Here is a 12,274-nt window from a genome sequence, read left to right on the forward strand (position 1 = left end):
GTTGGCAAAGATTTCTAAGATGAGACACTAATATCATTTACCAGAAACAAACAAACAAAAAAGATAAATTGGACATCATCCAAATTAAAAAATTTCAGATTTTCAACAGATAGCAGTGAGAAATGAAAAGGGAAGTCAGAGACTGGGAGAAAACATTTTCAATACATGTGTATAATAAAGGTTTTGTACCATAACATAGTAAAAAAAAAAAAAGTGAATTATTTAAGACAAACAAGCCAATTTCTAAAAATGAGGAAAACATTAGCAAACATATAAAATATATATAGATATAGATATAGATATAAAAACAGCAAGGGAGCACATAAAGAGAGGGTCATCATTAGCCACCAGGGAAATGCGTAGCAAGACTATGGTGAGCTGCCACTTCATTGGAAAGACTAAACCTAAAACTGATAATACCAAATGTAACATGGTTGCGAAACAACTAGAACTTTCATGCATTGCTATAAGGAGTGTAAAACGGCACAGTCACATTAGAAAACAACTTTGCAATTTCTCAAAAGGTTAAACATATACTAACTATATAACCAAATAATTCTATTCAAATCACATTTTTTTTCTCAAAGAGAAAAGTGCATAGGCCATACATGGTCATGAAAATTATTATACCTGACTGTTCCTATCAGCTTTATTGACCAAATAACAAAAAAACAAACCATTAAAGCACCCTAAATGTCATCAAAGGTGAATACGTTGTATGTATTCACACAAAAACAAATTGTGTATAGTTGTTCAGTGAGTTACTGCTCAGCCATGCAAAGAATAAATAACTATTATATTCAAGAACAGGGAAATTTTTTTGAGTAAAATATACCAGATACCAAAAGTACATACTGAATAATTCTAATTATATGAAACTCTAAAACATGTAAAACTAAAGTGAGAGATTAGTGTTTGAAGCAGATAAATGGGCATGAAAGAACTCTTGAAGTAATGGCAATGTTCCATGCTTATATTGGCAAGGGTGTTACATGGGTGCATATACTTATAAAACCTCATCAAATTGTACATTTAAAATTTGTACATTTTATTTTATGTAAATTATGTCCCAATAAAGTTGAGTTTCAGAAAATGAAAACAGAAATAGTAAGATTAAGAATCGCTATTATTTATCAATATTTTGTATGTCTCAGATAATGTACAGGATGCTTTTATATGTGTGTATATATCTCTGTATTTTTAAATATATGTATATATGTGTGTATACATATATACACACACACATACATCTCCACTCAATTCTTAGAACATCCTTCCAGGTAGGAGCTTTTGTGTAAACTGTGCTTGAGAGCAGTGAAGTGACTTGCTCAAAGTCACTAATGGTAGAAGTTAACAGGTAACAAGGTCCAGGGGAAGGATTCCATGGAAAAGCAGAAGTCAAAACTATTAGAAGGGAATAGTGGAGATAAAACCATAATCTCTGGAACTAGAGGAAAGAATTAAAAGGTGTTTGAGGCAAATATGTGTGAAGAAAGCAAGATGGGTAGATATGAGAAACTTGTGTTTGAGTAGTTTGGTCTTCTCAACAGAGTAGAGGGTGGTGGAAGCAGGGGGGCTACCTGTTAAAGTGGGGCTGCATTATGAGGAGAAATCTGGAATGATCCCCAACAAAAAAGAGAAAGAAATGCTGGGCATCAACATGGACCCTCTCTGAAGCAGGGAAAAATCAGGCAGGTAGCAGGCAGCATCTTCAAACTAAGAACAGCAGTGATGACAGTGAGCGTGGACATGCTTAGGCATGAGTGTGTAAATCTGTCCCAGGCAGCAGTGACCCAGAGGGCAATAGGAATGGGTCAGTGAAGGCTTCTCAAAGTTAAAAATAACAATATATCATCTATCTTAGCTAAAGAGAAAACTGACATTCTCTCTCATTTAATTATAATATTTGACTTACTGTGTCAGACTGTTAAATTAGAAATAGAATAAAATATAGTAGTCAAATTTTTGGCTGAGCCAATTAAAATATTCCATAGGGAGTCTTTGCTGTCCAAATAATATCATGAACCCCTGAATAAATTGGTCCTGTGCCCTGGTTTGTTATTTTTAATTTGGACTAATGGAGTGGATATAAAATACTAAAATTTGGAGCTTATTCAGTCACTCACATCCTGATCAAAATTCTAAAATGTCAAAATTGACATCACCTTCACTATCTCGATTTCTGCTACTAATGCCAATATTTACTCCATGCTCTTCCTTCCCTGATTGCAAGATATGGAGATACCTAGACCTCAGAAACATCTCCTTGCACCCCTTGGTCCCTGTCCCTTTATTCCCATCAAGGACTATTCCCATCAAGGACACATTGCTAACAGGTGCTATGCATGAAGATGGTTCTGTAATCAAATATGTTTGGGAAACACTGTCAAACATAGCTATAAGACTTTGCTGCAGAATCAGAGATTTTAGCGTGGTCTTATGCACTGCAAATCTCCAAGGATAGGAAATATCTGTGGCTGTAGCATTAGCTGAAATTCACCCTGGGAAACAATGACCTAAATTACAGTACTGCCTCCTAAGCTTTCCCCTCTGCCTTCTGTCTCTCTTGTTCTAATTCATCTTGAATACTGCTGTGAAGAATTATCTCTAAGCTCATTTTTCCTGAGCTAGTCCTAAAATGTAGTTTTGGTGACCACACACAGGCTCTTAAGTCTCTCCCAGTGCGACCTACTAAGTGCTCCTTTCTCCAAAGTTAGAAACCTGCTCCACCTGAGCAGCAGCAATAGCAGCAATCATGCAACTGAGAAGGAAGTTGGGTGGTACCAGGGGAAGAGGGTCACTGTTTCTAGAATGCATGGCTTCACAGTTTACATTTTAAGATCAATCACCAGGTAAAATCAATCACCAGGATACATGGAGGGGAAAAAAAAAAAGATTAGATGGCCCCTACTTCTATAGAAATAAGAGAACTGGGATTCAGATTAATGTGATTGTGGTCCTGCATCTAAATTCTGTGGGTTATGAGCAGGCCAGCAGAAAAGAAATGAATCCAGGTCTGAAGGGAATCACTTACCAAAATCTTCTGAGCTGGCTTAGTTTTACCAAAAGCAAAGAGAAGACACTCTCATTACCCACCTTACTTCATTCAAGAGGAAGAAAGCCACCTCCTTTACCTCAGCTATCTTAAGCTACACAAGTTTCCATGACTGAGTTTCGGAGGGAGGACCAGCAACCAGAGTTTTCCCCTTCAAAGTAATGCCTTACAATATCACATGCTGTCTATACCACATGAATTATTTAGGATTCTCTAACTCCCAACTACTATGACCTGAAATTTTTTGAATACTTCAGATGAAAATGTGGTTCAGACCTGAATTATCTAAATAATTAAGTGTTTAGACAAGAGCTTGGTTTCAAGAGCATGTGACTAGACTAAAAAGAACCATTTTCTTTAAGGAGTTTTTACAAACGCTTTCTAAAGTCCTCTTCTGTTTTTGTTGATTTATTTTTTTAAAGAGAAAAAGACATGTTGATGAATGAGTTGGACTTCTGCATGGTCCCCAGAGAGGACAGGCAGGGCTTGTGTGGGAGAGAGAGGGATAGGGGCTTTTGCTTCTGTTTCAAAAAGGCTTCAAGGCCCCCATTCCTTCCTGATTACTCTCTAAGATGCATTCCCAGTCTGAATTGACTCCTTGCCAAAAAAAAAAAAAAAAAAAAAACCTTCTTAGGAGCCTTGGAGAGTTCCATACTGTGGGATAAAAAGTAATCAAGAACAGAAAAGGATGAAGGCTAGTGACTGAAAGAAAAAGAAGACTTAGGAAATGAGGATACTTGAGAGCTAGGGGATTTCTGCATCCCCAGGCTGGCTAGGTTCCAATGATCCTTAGAAATAAAAGGGATAGCACAAATACAAAATGACCCAATCCAGAAAGGAGTTTGCTTTGACTTGGGAGGTGTCCCAGCAGACTGCTCGACTCTGATGTGGCAAATAGCAGGCCTTCAATAGGAAAACAAATGAGTGAATTTGTCCTGAAAATCCCAGTGAAAGGAGCTACTTTCTAGGGATATGTGGGTCTCATGGGAGCTTTTTGTCATGACTGTAGAACCAGAGCTTTTAAAACTCTCATTTACATAAGGAAAGAAGAAATGTTAGCATTTATAGCGAAATGGAAGGCGTTCAAGGGAATTATGCATAGTAAAGTGAGTCAGAATGACAGAGACGAAATACTGGACTTTTCCATAGCAAACAATTTGACAAAGCAAAATACTTATAAAAACTAGCAGACACTAATAAACAAAGCAAAGTTTCCGAGGCTCAGAGGAAAGGAGGAGGTAGAAAGGGTCCAAAAAGTACAAGGGATGCAGTGAACAAAAAAAAATTGTTAGTTACATGAACAACAGAGAAAGGCAAGGAAATATTCCAGAAAAGAAAAAAACCTCATCTTCATGCCAGTAGAGATGAAAATGGAGTGATGCTATATAACCTAACTGGCAAACTTTAGGGAGTAGTCACAGCAAAACAGGGAAACACTAGAAAAATTACAGTTTTTTACATATGTCTAATAATAATTGCTATTATTATTGGAATCTACAATAGCCTTTCTTTTTCTTTAATTATTTTTACTGTGTAACAACACTGTACATGACTTAGAGGGATAGGTTTGCAGTCCTTCAGATATAAATCACAGCACACTCACCGCCAAACTGTCCATAATCCTTTACTCCCATTAACTCCATAGTAGTACCTCAGTTTTAAAGATTTTAATGGTTTGTTCTGGTTTGGTTTTGTCTGTTCCTTTGTTTTGTTTCTCTTTATTCCACATAAGAGTCAAATGATCTGATAATTGTTTTTCTCCCTCTTAGTTCACTTAGCTTAATTCCCTTCTACCTCTGTCTACATTGTTGTAAATGGCAAGATTTCATCCTTTTGTTTTTACCTGAGTAGTGTTCTATTGCACCTATCTACCATATATTCCTAATCCATTCATCTGTATTTGGGTACTTAGATTGTTTCCATAATTTAGCTATTGTAAATAGTGCTGCAATGAACACTGGAGCACATATATCCCTTCAAATTAATGTTTTTGCATTCTTCAGCATATACCTAGGAGTGGAATTGTAGATTGTTTGATAGATCTATTTTTAATATTTTGAGGAAACCTCCATACTCTCTTCCACATGAATGGAACCATTCTTCATTCCCCCCCAGCATTGGACAAGGGTCCTTTCTTATCCACATACACACCAACACTTGCTGTTTCTAGTCTTTTTGATATGGATGATTCTCATACATGTGAGATGGCATCTTGATGTTTCTTTGATTTACATTTCCCTGATCATATGTGATAATGAGCATGTTTCCATGAGTTTGGTGCCATATGTATGTCCATTTATGAAAGCGGGATGTTGATTCCCTACTAGTATTGTTTTTATGCCAATGTCTGCTTTTTAGTTTGTTAACAGCTGCTTAATATATTTTATGTTCCTTCATTTGCTGCATAAAATATTGATTCCTTAATCACTACATAATGTAGTGATTATGTAGTCATAATCACTTCTTAACATTCCTCTCACTTGTAACTTTTTTAGTTGGAAGTCTTAGTAAGTATGACTGTATCTGACTTTTTTAGGGTAACATACGCTTGTGGGTTTGCATCCCCCCAACTGATACATAGTTCAGGAAGCAGGCAGGACCTTTTATTGATTTCATGCCATCTCATTCATAAAGCTGGACAGGCTTTCAAAGTACTTTAAACTCAACACAGGCATCCTGGGAACAACCTTTGCGTAACCTGGACCTTTTTAAAGCCTTTCTATTGATGGTTGGCACATACCCAGTTTTCCCAGGTTTCTCAGAAGAAGCAATCTCTTATAGCCCTGGGATTGGGCATTCATTCTACCAGGATCAAAACCAGTCCTTGCTGCCATTCATAGCACACAACTTCCAGATGACTGCGCCAGCCTGGTTAACTATTTCTATGGCTTTGCAAATTATCTCTTACCATTTTTCTCTCCATTCTCCCATTCAAGAATTTCTAAGTAAATGTTTCTTCCCTGCTGCCAGCCATGCTTTTCCTATAAACCCTCCTCCTATGCTGGCCCCTCCTTAATCTTCCTATAGCTTGACTATAGATTCTGTTTTTAAAAAAAAAAAAAAAAAACAGAATAAAGATTTATTATTTAGGGCCTCCCCGGTGGTGCAGCGGTTGAGCGCTGGGTTGCGAAGCTGCCCGCAGCCTCTGCAGCGCCGGTTCGATTCCCGGCTGCTCCCCGGCCACCAGAGGAGGGTCCCACATGGCGCGCAGACCTCTCCTGCTGCCCGCTGCTCCCCTCAGCAGTGTACTTCGGTCCTTCTGCCTGCTCTGCTCCCGGCTCTGGCTCTGGTGAATTCTCTCACCCTCCCACGCTTCTGACTGTACCCAGTGCATGTATAAACGAAACAAACAAACAAAAAAAATAAATAAATAAATAAAACATGCCTCTACAAAAAAAAAAGAAAAAAAAAAGATTTATTATTTATACATACAAGAACTGGGGTACAGGCCAGAGGTGTGGGGGGTGAGAAGATTCACCAGAGACAGAGTAGGAAACAGAACAGGCAGAGCCACTGAAATACACTGCTGAGGGGAGCAGCAGGTGAGTCAGGAGAGGTCTGCTGCACCATGTGGGTAGCTCCCTGGCCCGGGACCGAACTCTTGCTGCAGAGGCTGCGTATAACTTCATAGGTTAAGTCTTAACTCCTTGTGCCACCAGGGAGGCCCTGACTACAGATTCTGAAGTCTTATTTTTCTGAACAAATGTAGTTTACTGAACCACATGTACCCTATGTGCAAGCCAATGGGGTTATTTGCTAGTCCCCAACCTCAACATTCTCTTTCCTACCACCTTATTTCTTCATGCCTTTTCTCAAACTAGAATATACTATCCTATTTCTACCCACTCAATTCTTTTTTTTTTTTATAGAGGCATGTTTTATTTATTTATTTTATTTGTTTGTTTTGTTTTATACATGCACTGGGTACAGTCAGAAGCGCGGGAGGCTGAGAGAATTCACCAGAGCCAGAGCGGGGAGCAGGGCAGGCAGAAGGACCAAGGTACACTGCTGAGGGGAGCAGCGGGCGGCAGGAGAGGTCTGCGCGCTATGTGGGACCCTCCTCCGGTGGCCAGGGAGCAGCCAGGGATCGAACCGGCGCCGCAGAGGCCGCAGGCAGCTTCGCAACCCAGCGCTCAACCGCTGTGCCACAGGGGAGGCCCTACCCACTCAATTCTTTCAACACCTAACTTACACACTCTTTCTTCTAAAAAGTCAATCAAAATGTAAGTGCCTTAAACTCTCAATCTCAGTTGTATTTCCCTTATAATTTAATCATGTTCTCTCTCTTATTATAAAGAAATGTCACTTCTGCCTTTTCAGATTGAAAGAAACTTTGTTTCCACTATCTTCCTCTTCTCAAAATATAATTCATAACAGATGCTCAAATATTTGCCACTGGATTACTACATCCAATGCAAGACTCCAAGCTTGAAAGTTAACTTATCTTCCTAACTATCTAAACCATAGCCTGGAAATCACAGGTCCTTATGTATATAGCTTGTCCTGTACCTTGCAGAACGTAGGAAAGGCATTTTACAATAGTTTTACTAGGTTGTTTACTGAATCAGATCTTGGAGAGAGACAGAGACAGAGAGACAGAGAGACAGAGACAGAGAGACAGAGAAAGAGAAAAGTGTTCTTTTCCCATAAAGACAATCTTTTAATTGGTTTCTATTGTTAATCAAGGCCAGGTGCCAAACTTCTTTATATGAATGATCACAAGTATGACATTCAACCAATTATAAATGTTATACTTGTACACTGTACTGCATAAAGCTTTCCACAATTATATAAAGCCATTAAACAAGACAACATAGCAGCCTATAAAATGAAATTTTACTTAATACAATCTATTGTAAAGGTATACTATATAAAGGTTTTTATCCTCTTTAATATCACTGCTAAAATAAATCAGCAGGTGAAGATATTCTTAATACAGTTATGGTTTCAGAAAGATCTCTTTGTGGAAATTCTGTAAGACACATTAGGAAAATTTTGAAGAATGTTAAGGACTATAGTGACTTTTAAAGAAACTAATACAGGAATGTAAGTTTGGTTGCTTCTGTTTCTCCTGACAATTATCCTGTAGTGAGCACAGGTATTAGCCAGCAAGCTTGTATTTCTCTCAACATGCAGTTAGAAAGTTTGCTGCTTTTTGAACAGTCCTTTCATTAGCACTTGCAAATGCTTCCTGTTACTCGATAACAACATACTTGGACAAGATGACCGCTCTGTCCTTAAAATGCATACATCCCATTTAGTCCTGCAAGATGATGTCTTTTTTTTCTCAAATGATGAAAAGCTTGGCCTAAGCTCCTTTCAGTTTCACAGACTAAAAGTCATATCCATGTTACTCCTCAAGGCTGCCTTTCATAACTTAAGGAGGTATGACTCCAGGTTATTGATCTACCTCTGATTTATGAGCACAATACCCAGGCCTTTCTCCATAATTATATCTGTTCCAGAGATGCTTAACCCTGACTACACATTAAAAATATTGTTGCCATTTACTCAAAGGAATTGAAAATGTAAGTCCACATAAAAACCTACACATAAATGTTTGTATCAGCTTTATTGCTAAAATTTGGAAATAACCAAGGTATCCTTCAGGAGGCAATGCACACATAACTGGTACATCCAGAAACTGGAATATTATTCAGTGCTAAAAAGAATTGAGGTATCAAGCCATGAAAAGACATAGAGGAAACTTAATTGCATATTACCAAATGAAAAGTCAAGCTGAACAAGCTACATACTGTATGATTTCAACTATATGACATCCTGGAAAAGGGTTAACTGTGACCTATGAAATAGATCCTTGAGGGGGAAAGGATAAAAAGGTGGAGTGTCAGGCAATGAAACTACGCTATTTGATACTGTAATGGTGCATACCTATCATAATACATTTGACCAAACTCAAAATGTACAGTACCAACAATGAATTCTAAGGCAAACAATGGAGTTTGGATGATAATGATATGTCAATGTAGGTTCCTAAATTGTAACAAATGTATCACTCTGGAGGGGGTGAAGCAATGCTTGAGAGGAGGCAGGGAGTATATGGGAGAAATCTCTACTCCCTCTCAACTTTTCTATGAGCCAAAACTTCTCCCAAAAAATTCTATCAGAAAAGGTTTTAAAATAGATGAGACTCCTCACACAAACACACACACACACACACACACACACACATATCCTGTAAGTCAACAACATGTGTGTACTACTATACAAGATCAATCATTGCTTCAGTGCTCTTCTTCAACCCAGAGCCAATTTATCAGAAATTCAGAATCCCTGGGAGTGGATTTCAGACCTCATGTTTTTTGTTTTTTGGGAGCTCCCTATGTGATTTCAATGTGTCAGCAAGATGAAAATAACAGATCTTTACAAATAAACAGCAGCCTGCTGATGCATTCAAAACTCAAACCAATTAAAAACACCTGAGGGGATTCAGGAATCTTGGGTTCTAAATTCAACCCTGACAATAATATCCAGATGCATGACTTTGAGCAGATGGCATTCCCTCCCCAAATCTTAGTTTCCTTATGTCTTATAGTAGAGGAATGTCTCCCATACTAAAACAATGTGATCTCGCAACAAATGCTAGCAAACAGATTTCAACAGGACATAGAAAGGATCATACACCATGACCAAATGGGACTTATTCCCACAGTACAAGGACAATTCAAATTCAAAAATCATTAAGTGGAATACACCGAATAAACAAAATGTGGGATCATATCAATTGATGCAGAAAAGCATTTCCCAAAAGCCAACACCCTTTCATGTTAAAAACACTAAAAAAACTAAAGATAGATTGAAAATATCTCCACATAATAAAATCAATATATAGAAAGTCCACATCAGAAATCATATACAATGACAAAAGACTAAGTTTTTCCTGCAAGAACAGAAAACAAGACAAATGCTTGCTTTCACACTTCTATTCAATATAATACTGGAAGTCCCAACAAGAGCAATTAGGTAAGAAAAAAAATTAAAAGCATCCAAATGATAAATAAAGAAGCAAAATTACCTGTATTGACAAATGACATGATCTTATATGCAGAAAATCCTAATGATTCCACTGACATTAGAGGATAGAAATTCAACATATATCATTTGTGTTTCTAAATACTTAAAATGAACAATTTAAAAAGTTCTTTTTTTAATTTCATTTAGAGTAGTATCAAAAGGAATAAAATACTTAGGAATATATTAAAACAAAAGACACTATTCTTTCACATTAAGACTTTCAAAATGTCAATGAACTAAAGATATAAATAAACAATATGGATTAGAAGATTTAATATTATCAATACTCAGAGTAATCTATAGATTTAATGTAATCCTTATTAAAATTCCATCTATTTTTTTTTCACAAAAACAGAAAAATCCATCCTAACATCCATATTGAATTTTAAGGGATGTCAAATAGTCAAAACTTAAAAATGAAATCTAGGGTCCCACACTGCTGGTTTAAGAACTTACTAAAAATTACAGTAATCAAAATAGTGTGGTCCTGGAATAAAGATAGACAGATAGACTAACAATAGAATAGGAGGCCAGAAACAAACCTTTACTCTTATAACCAAATGATTTTTGACAAGGGTATTAAAAACATTCAGTGAGAACATTCTTTTCAACAAATGGTGCTGGAAAAGCTGTATATCTACATACAAAAGAATAAAGTTGGAAGGTTACCTTTTGCCATATAAAACAATTAATTCAAAATGGAGCAAAGACCTAAATGTAAGAGATAAAACTATAAAACTCTGAGATGAAAACATCCAAGAAAATTTCATGCCATTGGATTTGGCAGTCATTTCTTTATTGTGGCATTGAAAGAACAGGCAACAAAAGTAAAATAAATTGGATATATCAAAAATTTAAACTTTTGTTCATCAAAGCACAACACCAATAGCATGAAAGGGCAACCTATAGGAAAGGAATTATTTTCTAATCATGTATCTGATGAGGCATTAATGTCAAATATATGGAGTCATAAGAATCAATAGTAAAAGAATAATCCAATTTTAAAAGGATTTAAATAGCCATTTCCTTCAAGGAAGATATGCAAATGGCTTATAAGCACATGAAAAGATATTCAACATCATTAATTTTTAGAAAAAAATGCAAATCAAAACCACAATGAGATACCACCTCATACTCTTTAAGATGGCTACTATTAAAACACAAACAAGAGGGCCTCCCCGGTGGCGCAGCGGTTGAGCGCTGGGTTGCGAAGCTGCCTGCAGCCTCTGCAGCCGGTTCGATCCCCGGCTGCTCCCCGGCCACCGGAGGAGGGTCCCACATGGCGAGCAGACCTCTCCTGCCGCCCGCTGCTCCCCTCAGCAGTGTACTTCGGTCCTTCTGCCTGCTCTGCTCCCCGCTCTGGCTCTGGTGAATTCTCTCACCCTCCCGCGCTTCTGACTGTACCCAGTGCATGTATAAACCAAACAAACAAATAATAAATAAATAAATAAATAAGACATGCCTCTAGAAAATTAAAAAAAAAAAATAAATAAAACACAAACAAGAGAAAATGACAAGAGTTGGCAAGACTGGAATAACTGGAACCCTGTGCACTGTTGGAGGGAATGTAAAGTGATACAGCTGCTGTGAAAAACAGTGATGGTTCCTCAAAAAATTAAAGATAGAATTACCATACGATCCAGCAAATTCACTTCTGGGTGTATGCCCAAGAGAAATGAAAGCAGGAACTCAAAAAGAGTTCTATATAACTATGTTTATAGCGGCAGTATTTTCAGTAGCCAAAAACCATCCTTTTGACAGTTGGATGGATAAATAAAATATGGTGTATGCATACAATGAAATATTATTGGGTCTTTAAAAAAAGGACATTCTGACACATGTGACACCATAAATAGATCATGAGGCTAAGTGAAATAAGCCTGTCAAGAACGGATAAATACTGTATGATTTAACTTATATGAGTACCTAGGGTAGTCAAAGTCAAAGACAAGAAGTAGAATAGTAATTCTATTTTCTATTTCAAGAGAAGGAAAAAGAGGGTTGTTGTTTAATAGATATAGAATCCCAGTTTTGGAAGATGAAGAGTTCCGTGAATGCCTGGTGGTGGCCATAGCACAAAAATAAATGTGAGTGCACATAAATGCCACTGAACTGTACACTTAAGAAAGGTTAAGATGGTAAATTTTATTATGTGCATTTTACCACAATATTTTAAAAAAGGGT

Source organism: Talpa europaea (assembly GCF_964194135.1).
Source record: "Talpa europaea genome assembly, chromosome: 4".
NCBI classification, from domain to species: Eukaryota; Metazoa; Chordata; class Mammalia; order Eulipotyphla; family Talpidae; genus Talpa; species Talpa europaea.